Genomic DNA, 21,475 nt, shown 5'->3' with positions numbered 1-21,475 from the left:
CATAATGCTAACACAGATATAAGCAAACACACATCTGTATCTAGTAATCTATCTGTGGCTTGATGGATGGCTTTGAGGAACAACAGTGTTTGTTCAATGAGATGCCACCCCACAGACATCAATACATTTAGAACAATCCCAGCAATCAGTTTTGGACAGTCAGCATAACTTTGCTGTGATACCTCTAAATATACTGTCTTAGACAAGGTGTAACAACTGCACAAAATCATTACGCGGTGAAAAACAAATGTTCTGTACAACCCTTTGGTGCCATCTCAGGTGCTGTCTGGCCCACAACAGGTGATTCGTGAGCTATGCCAGGTCTGCCCAATGCTCTTTGGTGGAGTTTCTATAGTTCTTGCCACTATGGTTTCAAAGACACACCTAGTTGGGAGTGGTGACTTTCTGCTTCCCAAACAAGACTGATTTCAAGCAGAATCCATTTTGGTATTTTCTCTGGATAACTCTGCTGATTTTGTAAAGCTTTTTATCTTGTTCCAGACGCAATGTGCCTTACAGACAGACTGCCTTCAATCATGCCAACTGCAATCGGTCAATCTTCGTTACTCAAAAGTGTCCTCCATCTTCTTATTTGAGTGAAAACCATGGCTTTTTGTGAGTTTGCTATGCACATTACAACTTAATTGGCAATTAGTGCGCAACCGAAACAATGCATCCAATTCTGTTTTGCTAATCACGTGACTTACATTGAGTAAAAGCCCATCCCAAGAGAAACAAAAGCACGGCAAAATAATTAACACAGTAGTCATCATTCATCATGAATGGCAGTGTGCCTTTTGATATGAAATTTGAAGTATTGGGTTTTCATTATGGATCAGAATATATGTCTACAACATTGTTATACAATGACATGTGCAATACTTCTCTTAAATTAATAAAATTATGGAATTAACTTTTGTTCCAAGATGAGCAAAGAAGCTGTTATGTAGGTCAGAGTCTCTCTGAGCAGCTGTATTATTGCAAAAGGGCATTATGATCTACGGATTTGTCATGTTTAATGAAAACAGAACTTCTCTGCCACTATCTGGTAAGGAGATGAAGCTGTTCAATTTGTTCTCTCTCAAAAAATCAAAATAGAGACCATTTTCCTCAAATGCACCCCCTACATTTTGTTGTATGTATGAAATTGATGCACTGCTACTGAGGAGGTTAAAGCCAGTCACAGTAAGATACCTCTTCAAGAGCCTTAGTAAATAAAAATGAAGATTTTCCTTGCTCCCATGTACTGAGACTTATTTTCCCTTTTGCACTCTAAACATAAACATTTCATACTGATATTTAACTAATTTGGTACCTTAACAGCAATAAACGCACTCAGCTCATTCCTAAGCAGGAAAGGAAGAGATGTAAATACATAAGTAAGAACGAGGGCAGATTTTTCATCCTGTACTTAATCTAAAGTACAATGCTCCTAAAAACATGAAATAGCTTCAAGGGTTCTGTTGGCGCAGTTACAGTAGTTTGTCGTGTTGTAAGAAAATGCTTTGCATGCTCAGACAACAAGACTCTACACACACAGACACAAACAAGCAGCATTAGGTGATACTGATTTGTTTTTAAATGACTTTACACAGTACAAGTTGGCCTGACAACACATCATAGTGTGGAAAGAAAGTACTCTTTGTACCCCCTTTTAAAGTGATATCTTTTATACGAGTTGAAAAGTTAAACTTTTTAACTGAAACCATGTCTGTTTAAGATAAGTACAACTTATTTCACTTGCCAGACTGTCACATGCTCGTTGCTTTGAAGCAGCAAATTAATGATGGGCGAGAACAGTAACCATTTTACAGAAAGAGAATGACCTCTTTCTAATGGCACATTGCGAATGTCATCTGTCTGCTACATCTAATTATGTGAATCGCACAGTTTAGAAAAAAAGAAGTGTCTTAAGGCTGTTTAGGAATAAAAGGGACATTTAAATGCCGAACGCTTTGAAAATTACAGATCCCTCAAAATACCTTCCATAGACACTCTTTTCTTTTCTCCTTTTTTGTAGCTTATGGCTTATGTCATCCTTTCGATACAACTAATTATGTTAATGTCATGCTATGAGAGCAACTCAAGCCTTTTCAGTCTTCGTTTAAAAAAAGAATTTTTGAGTGCCTTAGTTTTGGTCATAAACAGACCTTTTTAAACAAGGACCAGTAAGTAATATTCCGTTCTGAAACAGAACAACTCTTGTGCTAAAAATACAACAAAGGCCCTGGAGTTATGGTCATTTTTTTCTACTTTATTAGGTCATTTAGCTTGGAAAAAAGTATGAAGGGAAGTCATTCAGTTGTAATCATTTGCATAAAGCTGGTGTCAACATTGAGGAGATGGCTTCCTGCCTTTTGTCTAGTACAATCGGGGAATAGAAACTTAAAAGTTGTGATTGCCAGTCCTTTCCTTAACCTGCTGTGTTGGTATACAGGGTGTAAAACCAGTCTTTTACACTCTGGTAACTCCTGTTAAGGAAAACGTTCTCACTAGAATTGTCTTTTTTCTATTAACCATTCAAGTGGTTGTGGAAGGTGTTATGCATTTATCACAACTCTTAACTATGTGGGTTACTTATGCTGTGATAACAGTGCATAACACCTGAAACATTACAACAATTAAAATGACATTTTAATCAAATTTAATATAATTTATATTTGCAATTTATATATATATATGGTATAATATGTGTAGTATACAGTATGTAGCTTGTTTTAAAAAAACACGAAATTTAGTTTTTTTCCTGCTTTCTGTTGTTGATTTTTATTTGTTTTTTCTAATTTGTAATAAATATTTTATGCTGTGGCTATATATCCCAGACAGGATTTGAGTAACATAAAATATATTTTTCAATTATAAAATGTATTAATTTGATCTTCTAGCAATGTGATACTCCAAAATATATATAGAGAGAGTACAGTGGAGAAACACGGATTATAAATAGTTCATTTTAAATCCCTTAAAAATATTTTTCATTGGATTGTCCAAAGACATTTTTCCAGAAACGTCCATAAAGTCTAAAAACAATATTATGCTTATTTACTAATTTGAAACATTTCTGTGAATCAAAATTCTCTGTTACTGAAATCTCAGAGCTGGAATAGTAAATAATTAATTTAAATAATTAATGTTTAAGTTTATTTTTCCTTTCTTTACATCCACGAATACTTTGATGTGTCACACATTAACTATGTTTAATTTTGGAATGATTATTTTAGAAATATGTATATTTATATTATTGGGAAACACCATATATTCCAACAATTTTTTAAAAATGGAACATTTGTATCACTTCAACCTACAGTATTCATGTTATCATTAATATGAATGGATGTATTCGGTTGGGTCTGTAAGGGGTAAAAAAATGTTTGTTTTCATCATAGCCCCCCCTCCAGCCCCAGCCCCCACCCCCCCTCCAGAATACACACCCTCCATGCCGTCTGTTACAGTTATGATGTGTGGATGAAGGCTCTTTCCCATGCGGTAATGACTGTATACCAAGATTTCAAGGGGCTGTTCATGACAATCCCATTTTCTGTGTAATTTCATGGTTGTCTTCTTGAATGAAGATATTGGCTGCTCTGAAGCAGGAGGTCAGACTTTCCTGCTCCATTTCAGTATTGTTCCGGAGTATGTTTCCTTTCAGTTGATGAAAAGTAATTCATCATTTACACCCCTGAATTCTGCCAGCTTTTTTTTTTTCCTTTTTTTAACAACTTTTTTTGTCCCTGTGGTACCTTAGGCTTGTGAAAGAGATAAATAGGTTCAATACAACACCAGGCCTAGGATCCTGGGAGCAGGTTAGGCCTCAAAGGCCCACTGCTGCCCCTTTCTCATGATAGAGTTTGTCACCTTTCTACCTCTGAAAGTCAAATCCTGTCGACTCAGGCATCTTTCAGGATCCCTGAAGTGGCTTTGGCACCCAGTGGGGCATGTGAGCTTAAAATTGATTTTTTTTAAAGATCTGTCAAGTTCCCTTAAGGGATGCAGTTGACAGCCAGCAGGCCTCAACCTATCACAAAGCAGTGGATGTGTAAAAGACACCTAAGGAACTTCCTTTGAGAGGCCAGAGGGCTTCAGCGCTGTGACACATTGAGAGGGTGCTGTTGCTAAGAAACCGGCCTGTACTACTGGAACCCTTTCCTGCCAGTCGGCCTCTTGATCGATCTTGGAGGCTAAAATTAATTGACTGAAGGCCCCCAAATTCACTTTTAATCGTATTTCATTTCATTTCCTGTCTCAAAAGTTTAAACATCAGGGGATGCTTAACAATTTTACAACATTTTTTTAAATTTTATATTTAAGGCCTGTCATGTAACTATCTGATGAAATGTCATTCATTCAGAACGTTTAAGTTTTTTTTTTAATCACTTGCAGTTAGAGTCGGCTTTGCTTGAAGCATTCTGTACAACTGCTGGTTGAAGTTTGAATTTCATATGATTTTATGTCCTACCAGCTGGACACAGTAGGTGTCCAGTGTCCAATCAAGCAGGCTTTAATAAGACTGAAAAAAGAAATCTTTCAAGACAAGACTTTCAAGACAATAAAGGACAGATCATCCCAGCTCATCAAGACATAGGATTTTCAATGACCCCATTGGAACATTTCTGATATTGTACTCAGTCATTTAAGCATTTACTTTCGCTCTCCAACACATTCCATTTATTTTTTTAATTAGGCTTTGAACAACACACCTTGCCTATTTTAATGAGAAAAGACAGGAAACTGTTCTGCTCTGATCTCATATAAAAAGGAAAATCCGACATATATAAGGCTTTGATTTGGTTTAAGTTTTCAGTACAAGTGTTAAATCCACAGATTTTTTGGAATATATTATATAAATCTTATAAATAACAACATGGATTATAATAACCATGGGATGTAAAAAACATCAAGATCACTGGTGGAAATTTCATTATGATTATTTTTTGTTACTAAAAAGGGAAATGCTTGATAACACCACTTATGATATTGTAAATTATATTAATCACAAAAATTCTTTCAGTTAAGTTATTGGAAAGATGGAATGTATGTTGTGAAATATACAGTACTTAGCTATGTAGACTCCATAACAATAATTGAAGCAGTTAAATTTAATATTGATTTTTGATCTTCTTAGGAAAAAAATGCTTATTTATTTTTAAAACCCTTACAAGAAGCTTTAAAGAACAACACATTATTTTTAATTTTCTTGGTTTTAGACATCAGATGTGCTTTCTCAGTTTTTAAGTTATTAAGGCAGAAACAGAAAAGTCAATGGCTCAGAGTCAGCTCATTAGTTGTGGACAGGCCCTGTGTCAGGTAAGTGCAATGTCTTTGGCCTTAATGTCCTTGAAAGAAGATGTGCCCCCTGGCCACACAAATGAGGTGTACAGCCCCCAGAGAACAGGGAACATAGGGGCTGCTGCAATGTCAGTGTTGTGGGGATGGTGAAAGGTTTCTGGGTTTCTTTTCCACCAAAATCAGGATCTCAAAAAAACACAACAGACTTTCATTTCTGCCTGAAGACTTGGGTACTTAGCATTGTAAAATAATAATTAATAATTATTTTAATGGTTTTACATGATTTTTACGTCACCTGAAATCACGTATGATGAATCGATGAATCGGCGCAACATGCAGATTCCTTATAATTGTCTTCAATACAATCCAAAAGGTACAGTAGTTTGACCTAAAAAATTGCTGCAGACAAAGTATAACCTCTACAACTCCAGGCTGGATATCTTTTTTCTGTGAACTGTTTTTCTAGAGACAAAAGAACAGCTCCTTCCAGGGAGGTCTTGCAGAGTCAATACCACAGCGCTCAACATTTAGAATAAAAATATCAAGGGTTTTACGATACTGTTTAATTCACTTCTTGATCTCTGATGGCTCTCCTTTTACTTCCTAGTCATTTGTTTCTTGTCAGTTTTAAACATGTTATTTTTCATTAGTGATGGTTGCGTTCAGTTTTTAACAGAAAGATTATGCTCTCACTCAACAAACATCCACATTTGCAACATCTTGCATATCCTCGCCTTCAAGCTACTGTGCACCCAGGTGGCTGTGAAACTGCAGGAAATCAGGAAGGGCAATAGCTTGAAAAGTTGCTGGGCATGAACAAATCATGTGTGCAAAGGCATAAAAAAACATTTGCGTGCACAGATGGATTTATAAAAAATAAAAAAGACTTATCTAGCCATAAACTACAACTAATAACCTTGAGCAATATACAGTATTAAAAAATGTAGTATTTGAGTATTTGAGATAATTACTTACTTTAAATGAAAATGACTAAAAAAAACAATATACTGTAATAACTTACCTCTAAAAAAGTGTTTAAAACTGCTGACCAAAAACAATGTTGTCTATAATTATAAACAAATATTTTATAATGAAAGAATTCTCATAACGATATTCCATCCTAGGGTACTTGAAAGAAGTGAAAATCAAGCTGGATTCTTTCTCATGTTTGTAGCTCCAGCAATTAACATTGAGTAACTGTATTTGCATCTTGTATTTATCTGTACAAAAGACCCTGTCTAAAATAGTTAACATTATAATATGACACTATGCATTAAGTCCTCCTTTGCAGTGTGTTGTGTATTAAACCTAGCAAAGTGCTGCTGTTATTACCTTCTTCCTATAAATAGAAAATCTCCAGAGGATTCCAGCTCACAGCTGTGGCTGCAGATTTGTTTTCGGAAGAGCTGTGTTACCTGTTATATTTGCTCTGGAGATGAGCAGCACCAGGTAAATGATTTTCTGCTGCTCTTAAGAGCGTCAGCGGAGCATTAGCAAGCAGCACTCTGAGGCTTGCTGTGCTGAAGGACTTTGGAATTCCGCAGTACCCATTTGCAGGCAAAAGCTAGGTTAGCCTCTTCTGCATTACTGACTCATTTCATACATTAAGTGCTTTACCTTCTGGACCATACTGTGAAAGCTACTTGAAATTACTCTCTCACCTCCAGAAAAGTGTCATTTCATCACGATCAATCAGTCACTAGAGGAGTCCCCAGCACAGAAATTTAAACCCTTTCTGTTTATCCATCAGGAGGGCTTAAAATACATAACCTTTTAAGCCTCATTGTTTCTGCTTCATTGTGACAATAAAGCTAAGCCCTAAATATTATGAAGATATAGTGGTTCTATACACTCTATATATAGCACTATGTGGGCATATATGGTATATAAATTATTTTGTAAGTGTGTAATACACATTTTACACTCTGCGAATCTGAGGAAAGGGCTGAATGTGCTCTGGTAATGTACTATCCTGGAGCCACTGATGTCTTTGATACGTTTAATTGGGGTGACCTGCATTCTCCACCCTCTCTAGATCCTCTCACTACTTGATTCACCACTGAGGTGGCTTTAGGGGGAAAACGCAATCCCCCAAAAAACAGAGATATAAAAAACTTATTACTTACCAATTTTCCACAGCTCCTTTCATCATTATTCAAAAATTAGTTTTTAATGCAAAGAGTAGTTCCAATCATGTTAAGGTCTGCATGATTCAGATACTATCATAATTACAATTAGATTACATTACTGCAATCAGAGAAAGAGGATCGTTAAGGGAAAGAATATAAATTGCTTTAGTTTTACAAGTACTGAGCTAGCAAAAATTTGAATTAATCTCCATTTAAAAATCTTCTCTCTTGTAGAACTGCAAAGCATGCTAGTTTCTTCCAGGCCATCAATACAAATTAGAAAAAAGTCTGAATTTTCTGGTGTCTAACCTTTAAGTCTTGATGTAACTTACATTCATTTAAGAGAATCAAGCACTTTGATATGCACTTCCTCCTCAAGAATTTATTACCCTGTTTTCACTTAGAAAATACATTCATGTTAAAGTCCTGCATATCTAAGACATGGTTTTGCCTCTTGCCCTCTCTGTCCTCTTGTGCAAAGTGAATTAAGAAAACACAGTGAGATTGTCACAAAGCATGGCTTTTCCTGACCTCATCACAGTGTTTCCTGACCTCATCAGGAGCCCTCTCAGCACAAGTGCTGGGCAACAACCACACCTCCAGGGTAACATGTGGGGTTGCCAACGGGTTTGACTGGACCTGCCATCGAGGGGGTGGTGCGAAGGAAGGACAGGGTGCACTTGAGGCTCATTCCACCTGGCCATCAGCCATTTCCAGAACAAGCCCTGGGCAGTGCACTCTGCCCACACCCAGAGCCCTGCAGGGACGCCTCCTCCGCCCGGTGGAAAAGTCAAGAGCCTTGTTACCAAGGGTTTCAAAGGACGCAGTCAAGGGAGAGCAGAGTGCTTTTGAGAAAAGGAAGGTTTTCAGGACAGATTACAGCCCTGCACGCAGGAGAGGGCCTGAGATGCCAGGGACTCTACAAGGAGCAGCTAAGGAAGGCTCGGGCACCATCTCTCCCCGCCCTACACACACACCTGGCAATGGACTGAGAAATCAAGGTTGGGGGAGCAAGAGGGGACCACTGTGTTTGGGATGGCCAGGACCAGAGAAGAACCACCTATGGAACTGCACAGAGGACAGAACTGTTGGACTGCATTATTAGGCACATTTGTTGGGTGGCTGGTCACATTTTGGTATTACAGGATCAGGAGGCTCTGACTCCCATTCTGAGAAGAGGAATTCACCAAGGTGAAAACCTTGCAAAGGTGGAAACGAGGTGGAGGAAGGATGCATGCAGCAAAAATATGAGAACAGGTTTGAACACTCTCCATCATGAAAATCAGTCAATTTTCAATCACTTCTTCCACTTCAGGACCAAAACCCTGCCAGCAATGGGACAACTCAGGATACACCCTTGGCAGGACACTAGTCCATCGCAGGGAACACAGACACAAACACACACTCACACCAGGGACCATGTCCTTTCTGAGATCTTTGATGCGCCAAGGTTACACTCCTGTGCCTGTCAACATTTTATACAGTATATATCGTGTTACACCTCTACCTCTTCTATCTTCTCTGTCCCTCCTTACTCCAGTCTATCCACCAATGCTGTTTTCTTTACCAGTAGTTTCTGTCTCATACATTTTGTTCCTAATGTTTCTGTCATGAACTTAATTATTTGAATTTATTTGACAATTGCTTTTCCCTTGATCTTTCTTTTTCACTCTACTTCCTGGGAATCTCATTTGCAGGTTTTCTGCCCCTCCATTCTAATTTAAATGTTTTGAATTTTCAAGCTTTCAAGGGTCTGCTTTGAGTTTGGAAGTGTTTAATTACACTAATATTCAACATGGACAAAAACAACTGGGCCTACAACTGCCGTTGCTAGGAATCTCTTTATACTTAAGATGATGTCAGCCATCTTGGCCCTTGGTTCCCTGGTGAATATGTCACTTTCAACAATATGACAGTGCAGTCTGTTTTCTCCTGAATTTTCTTGAAAATCAGTACATTTGTCCCTTCAGCAGACAGCTACTGTACTCTTTGGATTTGATAGATCTTTTCTCTAAGCAACTGTACATATCTTTCAGAAAGAAGTAACACAGAAACTCATATACCGTATACTGTATGTTTGCAGTGGGTAAGAAAGTCCTTTATTTTATTTTAAAATAAAAATTTCCTGTAAGTCATTGAGCCATTACACTTATGTACTGTACCAATGCAGGATGAGCATCCTATCGTACTGTAGAAACCTCTAATTAAACCCAAGCCTTGAGCATAGTCTTCACAGCTACTCTAGAGGACATGGCTCAACTCAGGAGCTTCAGCCAAATTCAGACCCAGAACACTGGAGCTGTGAGGCAGCTGCTATACCATCCACAACTTCCAGTGGCCTACTAAGTGTCAATAAACAAGCCAGTTTAAAAAGCTTGTTCTCTTACCCAAGAAACAGCTTTGAAATTGTATTATTAATACAATTTACTACTACTTGGATAAGGTAAGATAAGTGCTTTTAAGAGTTTTTTATTTTAAATGCAGAGCTGGCTCAAGTGCCTTGTGCATTGTTCATAAGAAATTAATTGTACATTTTATTTAAAAAATGAATTAATATTTAACTAATGTATTTCATGATGGCCAATTTACTGAGGAAGTTTAAAGTGCTTACAAAACGGACTTTAGAATTTCTCCTGAAACAAATCTAGGTAGCCTTCAGTCTTGCATGTTCGATATCCTTATTAATCAACCATTAGGAAGGAGTTAAGATGTTATGAAAATAAGCTATGGCCTTTGTTCGGTGTCTGTCATGGCTCTGGTTTCCCTGACACAATGCTACAATGCATGACGGTTCAAAGTAATTAAAGTTCCAATCATTTACCTTTCTGCTCTCCGTGTCAAGTCTGCTAGACCTCAGCTTTATGTCCATTATTGATTTTTTCATTTCTTTCAGAGCGTGATCCTTAAAAAACAGCATTTTTTAATAACTTTTCACTGAGTTGTTAATGTGCAAACCTCACGTTGTTAACCATTAATTAACCATTCCGCGAGATAGAAGATGAACGGTTTTTAATTATGTTTCGCTTTGTGGGCAGAGAAAAAAAATTCTGGCAGCAAATAAAATGAGAAAATGCAGAAAGTCTAAGAAGCCAAATGATTATGTTTTTTATTCTTAAAAAGGTGTGAAGAAATTTTTACTATTAATATTTAATTAATTTAGTGAAAGGTATAAGAATGTGATTTACCCTCCGTGTTAATACCAAAATTAAATAATAAAATAAAATAATTTAAAAGTCATTCTTGTTATTCTTTCATGAGTTACCGGTGTACAGTATCTCACAAATAATTAAATTTATTAAAATTGGGGTTGCTGAATTATTTTAATATACTGTATACTGTCTTGTGGGTATGTATTTAAAATTGCACTCCTGTCTTATTGTAACAGACATAAAAGGGGAACTCCAACACTATTTTTATATTTCAGGGTTAGAAAGAATCAGCATTGATGAATGCATTTCAAAACACAATGAAAGTAAAATTTAACACAGGAATGTGTCAAATCTCCAATTTACAGTACATCACAAAATAGATTCACAGCAGCAAAACATCCGGTGACATGAAGCAGCCTTATTACATTATAAACAAACAGGCTTGTGAATACATCTCTTTTAATTCCATAGTAATATTACTCTCGACTTCCAGACAGTTTTCCTGACCAATGTAACTTACTTGTTAACTCTGCATGCAGATCATGTTGGAACATTTCTGCGGTGAAATGTCTGCTGCACAACCTGTGCACTCCGGTAAAATCAAATTTCATTAGTCAATACAGTGACTAGTGAGCAGGAAGGGCCGCTTCACATTGCAATTCCTGAGAACTCGTGTGGCAAGACCAGGGGTTTGCGACAACAATGGTGATCATACAGCACTTTCACAAAGTTCATTATTTTGTGCTTTATTCAAAATTTCTAACATTGTGCAATACCGTCAATTACTTTGTTATCGAGATTTAATAACTGTTCTGAGAAATTCCCCTTTAACACAGTGTAACAGGATAGGATACTGTCTTGTGCTACAGTAGGTCTAATTCCCCCCTGCTGCTTTATATGTTATCAGTCCTTATTAATATATACAGTAAGACACTCTATACTATTGCTGTCTCCAAGCAAACATCATTCACAGTTCATTTTCAGAAAATAAAAAACATTCTTTCTGGAACTGTGCTTTATTGTATGAAAAGCATTTCATATTAATCAGAAGAAAGATTGCCCTTACATCCACCTTATGGTATAAAAGGATGAAACCAGATCCACTGCTGTTTCAATGTCACTTCAACAACACCGGAGGAATGTGTGCACTGTCCATTGAAACATAAGCAGCTGTGTTAATACCACAGACATATCACAAATTGTTTAATTTATTGCCTTTCAGCTTTGAATGAAGTAGTATAGAATTCCAAACTCAACTTTGCCGCTTTTACTGCAGATCCACTATTATGACTACACTTTTATACACCTTTATACATACTGTGTTCCTGGAAAAGGTAGTCCTCTGTTCACACTGCTGGTGTAGCTCACCAGTTTTCCATAATAATAATTCTTTACACTTACAGTATATAGCGCTTTTCTGGACACTCCACTTAAAGCTCTTTACCGGTAATGGGGACTCCCCTCCACCACCACCAATGTGCAGCCCCACCTGGATGATGCAACAGCAGCCAGTCCACTCACCACACATCAGCTCTCAGTGGGGAGGAGAGCAGAGTGATGAAGTCAGTTCATAGATGGGGATTATCAAGAGGCCATGATTAGTAAAGGCCAATGGGAAATTTGGCTAGAACACCGGGGTAACACTCCTACTCTTTTCGAGAAACATCCTATAATTTTAACACCATGTCTAGCAGAAACCTTAGTTTTTTCCCAGGAAGTCTCCCATACAAATATTGACCAGGGTCACACCTGCTGAGCTTCAGTGCGTTGTCAGTTGTGAGCTGCAGGGTGATATGGATGCTGGCATATACAGTACAGTAGGAACACAGGTACAAGGGCTGGGGGGTATGTGTTCTAGGTAGGCTCCCAACTGGAGAATTTAATTTCTAAAACACAGCGGGACAGGACGGCTGTACTGAACACCGAGGAACTTGGATGTGCAGAGCACCTGGCTGTCGTGAGAAATCACACGGCAGCATATGCTCCAGGATATTTTAACCCTGTCCTGTCACTCATCTGTGCCTAAAAACACATCTGTACCTAAAAAATTCTAGAAGAGCTTCCACCCATCTATACAGTATCTGCAATGTCGTAATTAAGAGTAATAAAGTGGTAATTCTGAGATTTTAAGTTGCAATTGCGAGATCGAAACTCCTAATTCTGAGATACTGTACAATTGTGAGATACCATAGCGCATTTTTTTTACTCCCTGGCGAAAACAGGCTTCCATACATTTCATTGACAGATGTATCTAATATTGTTATATATCTTCAGAGTAACTCCACAGAATAACAAAACCATAGAGCATCGCTATTCCCCTCCTTGTGTCTGGCAATGTGTTCATACTATAACCTTTGTGCCAGTATATGTGTACACCTTTTATAAATTTCTAACATAAAGATTAAAGCATGGACTTCAGTTTAACATCTGGACTTCAGTACTTAATAAAGTTTTTACCGGTACAATTTTTAAAAAAAATCTTAAATCTTAAAAATCAAGATCTTAAATCCACACTGAGCCTCAATACCTTTCATTCCTTTTGGGCTACATTCCATAATGCATTACTTCAGCAATCAAAACATTCACATTTTGGTGAGTACAAGGTGCAGAATCTACAAATTCTGCCAAGTACACAGGCAGGTTGTCTACACTAAGCATAAAAAAATTATGTTGCTGTTTGTTCACATTTTTAAAAAAATGAAGTATACAGATTTTGACAATTGATTAAATGTCTTTGGCTTTATTTTGATTATTAACCATTCTTGTCTAACCATGATACGCTTGAGTAAATTTAAGACCAAATCTCTGTATTGGTGAGGAAGTTGATTTGGTCAATTGGCCCTGCTTTATCTAGAAAACACCTCTGCCCCATTGGAGTGTACGTTAGTTTTTGTGTAGACCACCCTTATGAATATGAGCCAGTGGTACCAGCATGCAGAATGATGCACTTTGTTATGTACAACAATCGAATCAACTCTTGGCAGGTGGACTTGGCAGGAGTCTCTAGTTGCTTTTGAACATCACATGTAGTGATCAATATAATCTGACTGCACAAAACTACATTGATCACTTCCTGGAACTTCAACTTCCCTTCTCATGAGTTCATCCTGATGTGACCAAATTACCGGACACTGTACTGTACATCCTCACGCTGCTCAAGTGACAATGACTTTCCTGTGAGATGATTTTTGAGATGACCTAGGATGACATGTGGCATTGATGGCTTGTTAAGGACTTGTTACTACGTACTTGTTTGTTCTGGCTTTACAAAAAACTGTATAGAATACAGTAGCTGCTTCCAACAGTGGCTGCAAACTACACTAGGCTGACTTCCACAGTTGACCCCTTTTCCTCATAACATAAGGAAGGTCATGTCTGTTTGATAAAATAGCATTGCTCCTGCAACAGAGAAATTATCATTTTCATAATAACTTGTGAATTGGTTGCATTTATAAGCAATCACTTTTTTGATGCTCAATATGCTGTAGTTGGCAAATGTTCCATTTTTGGGTAAATTGTAGTTTTAGCATGTATAGCCTCTTACTGTATATACAGTAGATTGCATTAACACTCATTGCTTTATCCTAGTTTTGTAAGGTATGTTATTAGAACGTTTCTTGTCATTATCAAATTAATTCCTATTCAATTAGAGACAATTTGATAAATAAATCCAGTTTCAAATTGTCTGTTATTGAGAAATAAAAAAGTATTATTGGTTTTTTTATGCTTCTGCAAATTGAGAGTTTGATGGATGTTGATCAACAGCAGTCCAAAATGCCAAGCACCTTGGTTTACTGTACACCGTTATTTCACAGGAGCGTTCCTTTGCTTTCTGACTTATTTCTCCTCCTCGTTGAGCTCTGACAATAAACTATTGTCATTAACAATTCAGTAGGCTTCAGATGTAGGGGGGAAGCCTTCTAAAGATTTCTTTTTTTTATGAAAGTTAAATGGTGATGTATTCCTGTTCTTTCTTGTGATTACTGTGTCACACATTAAAAATGCCATCTTAAGTAATCCCATCCTTCAGGCTTTACAGCCTCCACAGGTATTAACTTAGGAATAATCCTAAGCTGTTTGAAACTGAAAAAATATATAAAGATCTGGCACTTCATGTTTAATATTAGAAGATCTGCCTGGTAGGTGCGATATTTAACTGCTGAAGACTAATACAGATAGCACCAAGTCTAGCATTTATCGTTTTAACAAGGGTCCAGATATATAATCTGAAGATGTACATCTATTAACTGAAGCTGTGCTGGAAACATTATAAGCTTGCAGTCCTATGCATTGTACTGCACATTGACACTGCGGCGGTGTACAGTACTTCATCACTGTATCACAGCTTGCAGCTCCTGAGTTTCATTCTTTCTGTACGTTTGCCCTGTACCCATATGGGGAAGAGGCACATGTGGAAAGACAAAGATCCTAAACATACAAGTAGATCTAAAACAACAGCTGAAGGAAAAGAAGAAAGTTTCAATTTTTAATTTGGCCAAGTCAAAGTCTGGACCTAAATCCCATTGAAATGTTATGGCAGGACATGAAGTGAGCTTTTGATACAAGGAAACCCTTAAATGTTACTGATCTGAAGCAGTTCTGTAAATAAAAAGTGGCCCAAATACCCAAAAGCTGATGCAAGTGACTGAAATACAGTTGCAAGAGATTTGTAGTTGAAGACATTTCTGTTGAAGGACAGTTGTTACACCATGACCATTTACAGTTATACATTTAATCAGGTGATCTTCATCTTTTATTAAGACTTTTATAAAGATCTAATTATGTTTTGGGTCAGAAACATCTAAGAAAACAGTCCAATGTTTTTATGCAATGTAAATCTAAATGATCTATTTAAACAATTTAAGATCAAATAAAATCAAGCTTGAAAAAGAAATCATGTTTGAGGGCATCAGAATTATTTTTGTTATCTAATTTGTACTGCTGGCTAGTCGATGAGCCTGGCTTCATGGACAGATAGTGTGTCATTATACGGATATTGACTGGAAACCAGCAGAGCATACACACAGGGTTGCTGGTGCAAGTCTTAGCTAGGGATATTAATTTAATTACTTAGTAATAAACGTCATTGTCATGTCTGCCCATCTCATGATTTATCTTGCCCATGACAGCCTCAGTCCAGGAGGAACCTCTATGCTACTCATTCTACTTCAGAACCAAGTGATCCAAATACCGGGGCACGTTTCAGAGTGTAAAAGGCAGTATTTGGCTGCAGATCCCTTTGAGTAATAACTAATAAGACTGCAACCCATTGTGCTCACCCAACTCTTTGTGTAATTATCTGAGTTCCTTCCTATTCTTTGGGTGATCCGGCTTCATTTTTTTTCTTCCTCATGCAACTGCATGCTCAGTTGGATTTATATCTGGACCCCAACTTGGCCAAGTGTAGGATTTTACACTTTGTCTTCTCCCGACAACCTTCCTGATTGTATCGACTGTACTGTATGTTTCGGGTCATCGCTGTATCGCTACTGTATAAAGCGAAGTGCCACTCATGAAATGTTTCTGCAAATTTCAGCATCCTCTCCGCTGCCATCGTCATTGTGTTTCGTCATCAGTAAAGACGAGAGAGCCAGGGCACATCCTTGGGGAGTGTGAGCACTGGGGCAAATCCCAACGCTCAGAGTCTCTGCCCCTGTACCACCAACCCCACCCTCCGCCTGGACAGCATTAACATAACAGGTCCTAGGAAGAGCAAGGGCTCAGCTGTATAAACTGCAGCGCACGCTTAACAGTGGAGTGAGTGTTAAGAAATTCACAGATCGCAGCAGAAATAACGAAAGGAAGCAAAAGGCTGAATGAATAGCCTAGTGATGCAGTTAAGGCTTTTTTGTTTCAAATTATGATTATTTTCACACAATTATGATTTAGACAGATTACAATTAGGCTTACTTTTTTTACTTATTGCTTGAAATAACAAAATGTTGTGCAAACATCACTTTCAGGTCTGAAACTGTCTGGGTGTACTGTACAACACGGTAAATGTGGTACTCAAAGAGTTTCTGGAAAAAAGCTTTGTTAAGATACACCAGCATTGTTAAATATATTTTATGTTGGTCTCTTTTGACCATAAACATTGTTCCAAAACTCCCCTGGCTCTTCTTTGTACCTTTGAGCAAATTCTAATCTTGCTTTACTATTCTTGGTGCTGATGAGAGGGTTATATCTTGCAAATCAGCCTTCGTAAATCTGTAGCCTTATTCTTCTGCGAACTGGAAAGTTTGATACCTTCACCAATGTACTGTGGTGAATTTCACTGACAGTTGTTTGGGGACTTTCCTTAACAGCTCTGCAGATTTTATTCCTGACCAAACAGACCCTCCGTGTTTTTTTTCTTGTTCAGTATATTCCAAATTGTTGCTTTCAGTATGCCCAAAAGAATCCAAAATCTGCGGTCAAGGCCAGGTAGGTTGATACTGTCGGTCCTCTGAGACAAAGACACCTGTCACGCAGTTATCCCAAAACGTATTGTGGCGTCACTCGGGGGCGTGTCCAGTGTGGAGGCGGAGCCCTGGAGGCAGGGCGACGCCTCCCCTGTGTGGCCCCAGCTGTCCCGGCTCCGAGAGGATGAGCCCCAGCTGGGCGGGTCCTATAAAGGCACACTGGACACCCCCCGACGGGACGAGCAGGGCCACCCCCGGAAGGGGGAGTTTTACACCGGCAGTCCCGGAGGGGATTGCACCCGCGTAAGGCGTTCTTTTTCTTTTACACACACACACACAGTTTGTGTTTTGTGCCTTGCGCGCCCTGCTCTGCCAGACTGGACCCCGCTGAATGGAGATCGCGATGTACAGAGGCGCGCCTTTCTTTTTGTCCCATGTTTTCACACTTTGTGCGTTGTTTTCGGTCCCTGCTGACCTCGCACCGGTGCTTCAGTCCCTCAGTTAGGGGCGCTGACTTTTTACCGGTGGTCCGCCCGCCCCCACACTGCCACATTTCCTTACTTTTTTTTTAAAAACGGACATTCAACTTTATCAACGCGTTTAATTCACCAAAGAGTGTATATTTGGATTTTCCTCATAATATAATAGTCAGGAGAAATTATTAGAGTTAAAAGTGAAAATACCAATTTAGGTGTCTCCGTCCCAATACTTTTGGCAGGCACTGTACATCAGTTTTGAAAGTGCAGAAACTTGTGATTGACAGGTGTACAGCTTGCACCATTTTCGAATGACTAAAATGTATTTAATCTATAACTATTAAAAATAAAATCACAAATTTAATTTTCAGCCTAAAACACCCTTCTCCTTTAATTTTATAATTTAAAATACCATGATTTATGGAAGAAAAGTCCAGATGATAAATAATTTTTTGTCCCGGGTGGTTTAAAAACTACTGATTTAGTTTAAAGAAAGGAAGAGAGATTAAAAATCAAAAACAGAAAGTTTGTTATTGCTTTACTATTGATAGCCCTATATCATAGTCCATTAGCAGAATTTATCCCGATGGCATCTGGAATCACTGGACGAGCCACAGATACTCGATCACCAAATGCAGTATGCAAATGATAACAGGTTTGAGCACTTGTTCATAGTTACAGTCTCAGGGGAAATATAAATTGCAACCCAATTAGCATAAATTAGTAAACACATACATACATATGTATCATCATGGCTTCTTTCTAAAAGGCACAAATTAATGGATGTCTGCCTTTCATTACATGGATTAATAATTCAATTATTACACTTATTATTATAACCTATGTTTCAAGACTATAGGTGCTTAATTTAATGAAATAGCATGATTTCTTTTTAGAAACGCTTTCTTTAAATATATAATAATTACGAAGACAAAAAAGCATCTTGTGCCCCTTAAGGTCTAGCTTGAAGAAGAGAGAAATCTGAGCAGCAGCCACCACAGTCTGTTAAAGTGCTGAGTGTCTGTATTGCAGATAAGTTGCTACGGAAGGTCAGCGCACTGTTTGTTTCTCTGGAACTCCAGACACACACAGACACGTGTACCCTGGAAAGATACTGTAGGTCTGTTTCAAAGCGCATGAGCCATTTGATGAGGAAATACTATAAACTGTGCCAAATTGTGTTGAACTACAGGGCAATATCAGTGCATCCTCTGTATCCTCCATTAACGCGTTACAATTTGACCCAAGACAGGAAGTTAACCAAAATGGCCCGTAATAATGGCTACATTTTTTCTTCTTTTCGGCATTTTCATTTATGCTTCATTTTAGTCCCTAATGCAGACAGATGACTGCTTCTTTTCACAGTGTGTATTCACATGTGCCTGCCATTTTTGTCTCCTCTTGGAACTGCAGTAAATTGTATTTTGACTTTTAACAAAAATAATCTCTTCTTCTAAAACACGTGAAGTCATAAGGTCAGTACAAAAATTCAGACAGCAGATGGAAAATCATGAAAACGTTTTTGGGGAAATTACTTCTTTTGAACACAGAACAAGGCCACTTGCTATTGCTGGACAGCAGCCACATCAGGCCAGTTCAAGAACCTTGCTCAACAGTTTATTTGCCCTTCAAACAATTGTCTGACTTGTATTCTATTTGTCACCTGTTTATGAGACGGAAAAAGAAACCATTGCAAAGTGAATGCCAGGGCAGCTATTCTGCCTCCTTGTTATAGATAAAGTACAAATTCATTAAAGTTTTATTCAAGCAAAATTTGTGAAGAGGTGTAGAAGTGAAGTTGAACAAAGTATTTAGAATCAAACTCAAAATAATGTTTATGATAACTGGCATGCCGTGTGTATCCCCACCTTGGCTCTTACTAGGAATAAGCAGCTTTCTGGGAATGGGTGGATGGTGTGAATGATTAACTGTTCTAAGTATTTGATAAAAATGCTTTATGAATTTGAACTGATTTTAAATTCTTTGGCAGCTGTTTAAGTCTGTCTGATCTTTATTTTAGCGTGTAGATATTAAGATTAATTATTTCAAAATATGAGTAATCAAAATAATGTCAGGAATACGAGGACCTTTTCCAGATAAATAGCTTTGTCAGTTATGTATTCATTTATTTAAAAGTAGTATTTTGGGCATCTTTCCTAACCATACATTTCGAGCATGGCAACACTGGAATATTTAATAGAAAAGCTAAAGCAAATCAGACTTCAAAGCAGACATTCCATAGCCAATATCAGTTAGAGCAGAGAGCCACTTGGCGGTCATATTTGTATATTTTCAGCTGGAGATACTATGAACACTTCTGGAATCTTGAACTGTGACCCAGACAGAGACCGCAGTGATCTTGGTGCTCTTACCGTGGTACAGCATGTGAAAGCGGCGCTAAGCACAGTGGAGATCGAGTAGTTTAGCACAGCTAGGTGTCTGATAAAGCATGATATCAATTACAGAAAATGCAGGAGAAGCGTGGTGAGCTGGGAATGCTGTAAAAACCGCCATGAAAGTTTTTATGAGGTTTTCCTGCAGCTCAGAAGAAGAAAAGAGGCAACGTTCAAAATGGGCAAGGTTTTGTCTCATGATACTTCTTACCCCTTACTGAAGCAGGTACAGTAGGCATTGAAGACAGTTCATGAGGTAAAAATAAAGAGAAAACGGAAAAGCACCAACAAATCTTATTAAAGGTCAGGATGAATTTCACCTTTGAAAGTCCTTTTATTCTAATTATTATAGTAACCAACATGGCTATAAGCCAGGCTTTTGCATCTTGCCTTTATTACAATTAATACTCTACTGCTTTATTAGCAATTCTTTTTTATATAGTTTGATAACATTTATTTTTTAATCAGATAATACACTTTGTTTCAGTTTCATACTTCTTTAGAGCTTCTGGGGCATTTCTTTCGAAATGTGAATGTATAAAAAACTGCTTTCTCAGAAATGCAGCTCCATTTTCATCAGTAGGCGTAAGAAGCACAAAGACTCCTCAGTCTTAATGCTGTCATTTGCTTATAAAGTGATTTAGAAACAGTTTGTCAAAAATACAAACCACATTGTTCAGCATTTCCGCGTGGAAATGAAAAGTGCAAATCACAAGAAGAAACATTTTGAAGCTTTATTTAATTTCTATCTTAGAAAGCTTAACGCAAATTTATATTGTGAGTACATCTGCTAGATTGAATAATTCAAACCTCTATCGAAGCTTACACCTGCTTGAGGGAATTAGTTTGAAACCTGAATAAATGTTTAAACCTGTCAGACAAATGAGATAAACGTATTCAGGTCCTGTTCTGCCGTTCATAGGCTTAATTCTGACTGAAGCAGCCTTGCTCACACCTGCATAAAGGTTTGTGCCAGTGCAGGAGTTGAAAGAGGAGATTTTTTGCAGAAGGCACTGAGGCAGTCATAGGCAATTAAAAATCAGAGGCAAGGTCAAAGGGATCAACCCATCTACCCACAACTGATACTATTAAGAAGCCAAATACTGTGCGTACCCCCCCATCCATTATTAAAACAGCTTCCTCTGTTCAGGGGTGTCAGATGGGGACTGATGAGCGCGTTCAGCTAAAGACAGTAAGCGGATGTTAACTTCCCACTGAGAGAATTTCTCCAGGTCGAATGGAAAACGTTCTACTAATCATCCGCGCCATGGAAGTGCCAGCTGCGGCCCATGGTAGGATTATCATTCTCATAGACCTCTTACCGAGCTTTTAGCTAAATGAAAAATCTGCTGTAGCCTAGGGAGCAGGCAGCGAGCAGATAAGAAGGAAGAGTGTTTACTAAGAAGCTGTGCTGGTGCAAATAGAACAGGTTTTTTCTGTGATGTAAAAATCATAAGGAAACCATTAGGTTTAAAAAAAAGAAGAAAAGATCAATGTATTTACACGTTTCATTTGCGGCAAGTTTTTATGGGCTCATTAATTTAACATTTCTCTCTACCTTCTGTCCTGGGGGCGTCTTGTGATTTGTTATTCTATTGTGCCTTTTCCTTTCTCTCTCGTTGTTGCAACACTTGGTTAAAT

The sequence above is a fragment of the Lepisosteus platostomus genome, chromosome 14, assembly GCF_059453375.1.
Source record: "Lepisosteus platostomus isolate fLepPlt1 chromosome 14, fLepPlt1.hap1, whole genome shotgun sequence".
NCBI lineage: Eukaryota > Metazoa > Chordata > Actinopteri > Semionotiformes > Lepisosteidae > Lepisosteus > Lepisosteus platostomus.
This window is presented reverse-complemented; position numbering follows the sequence as displayed.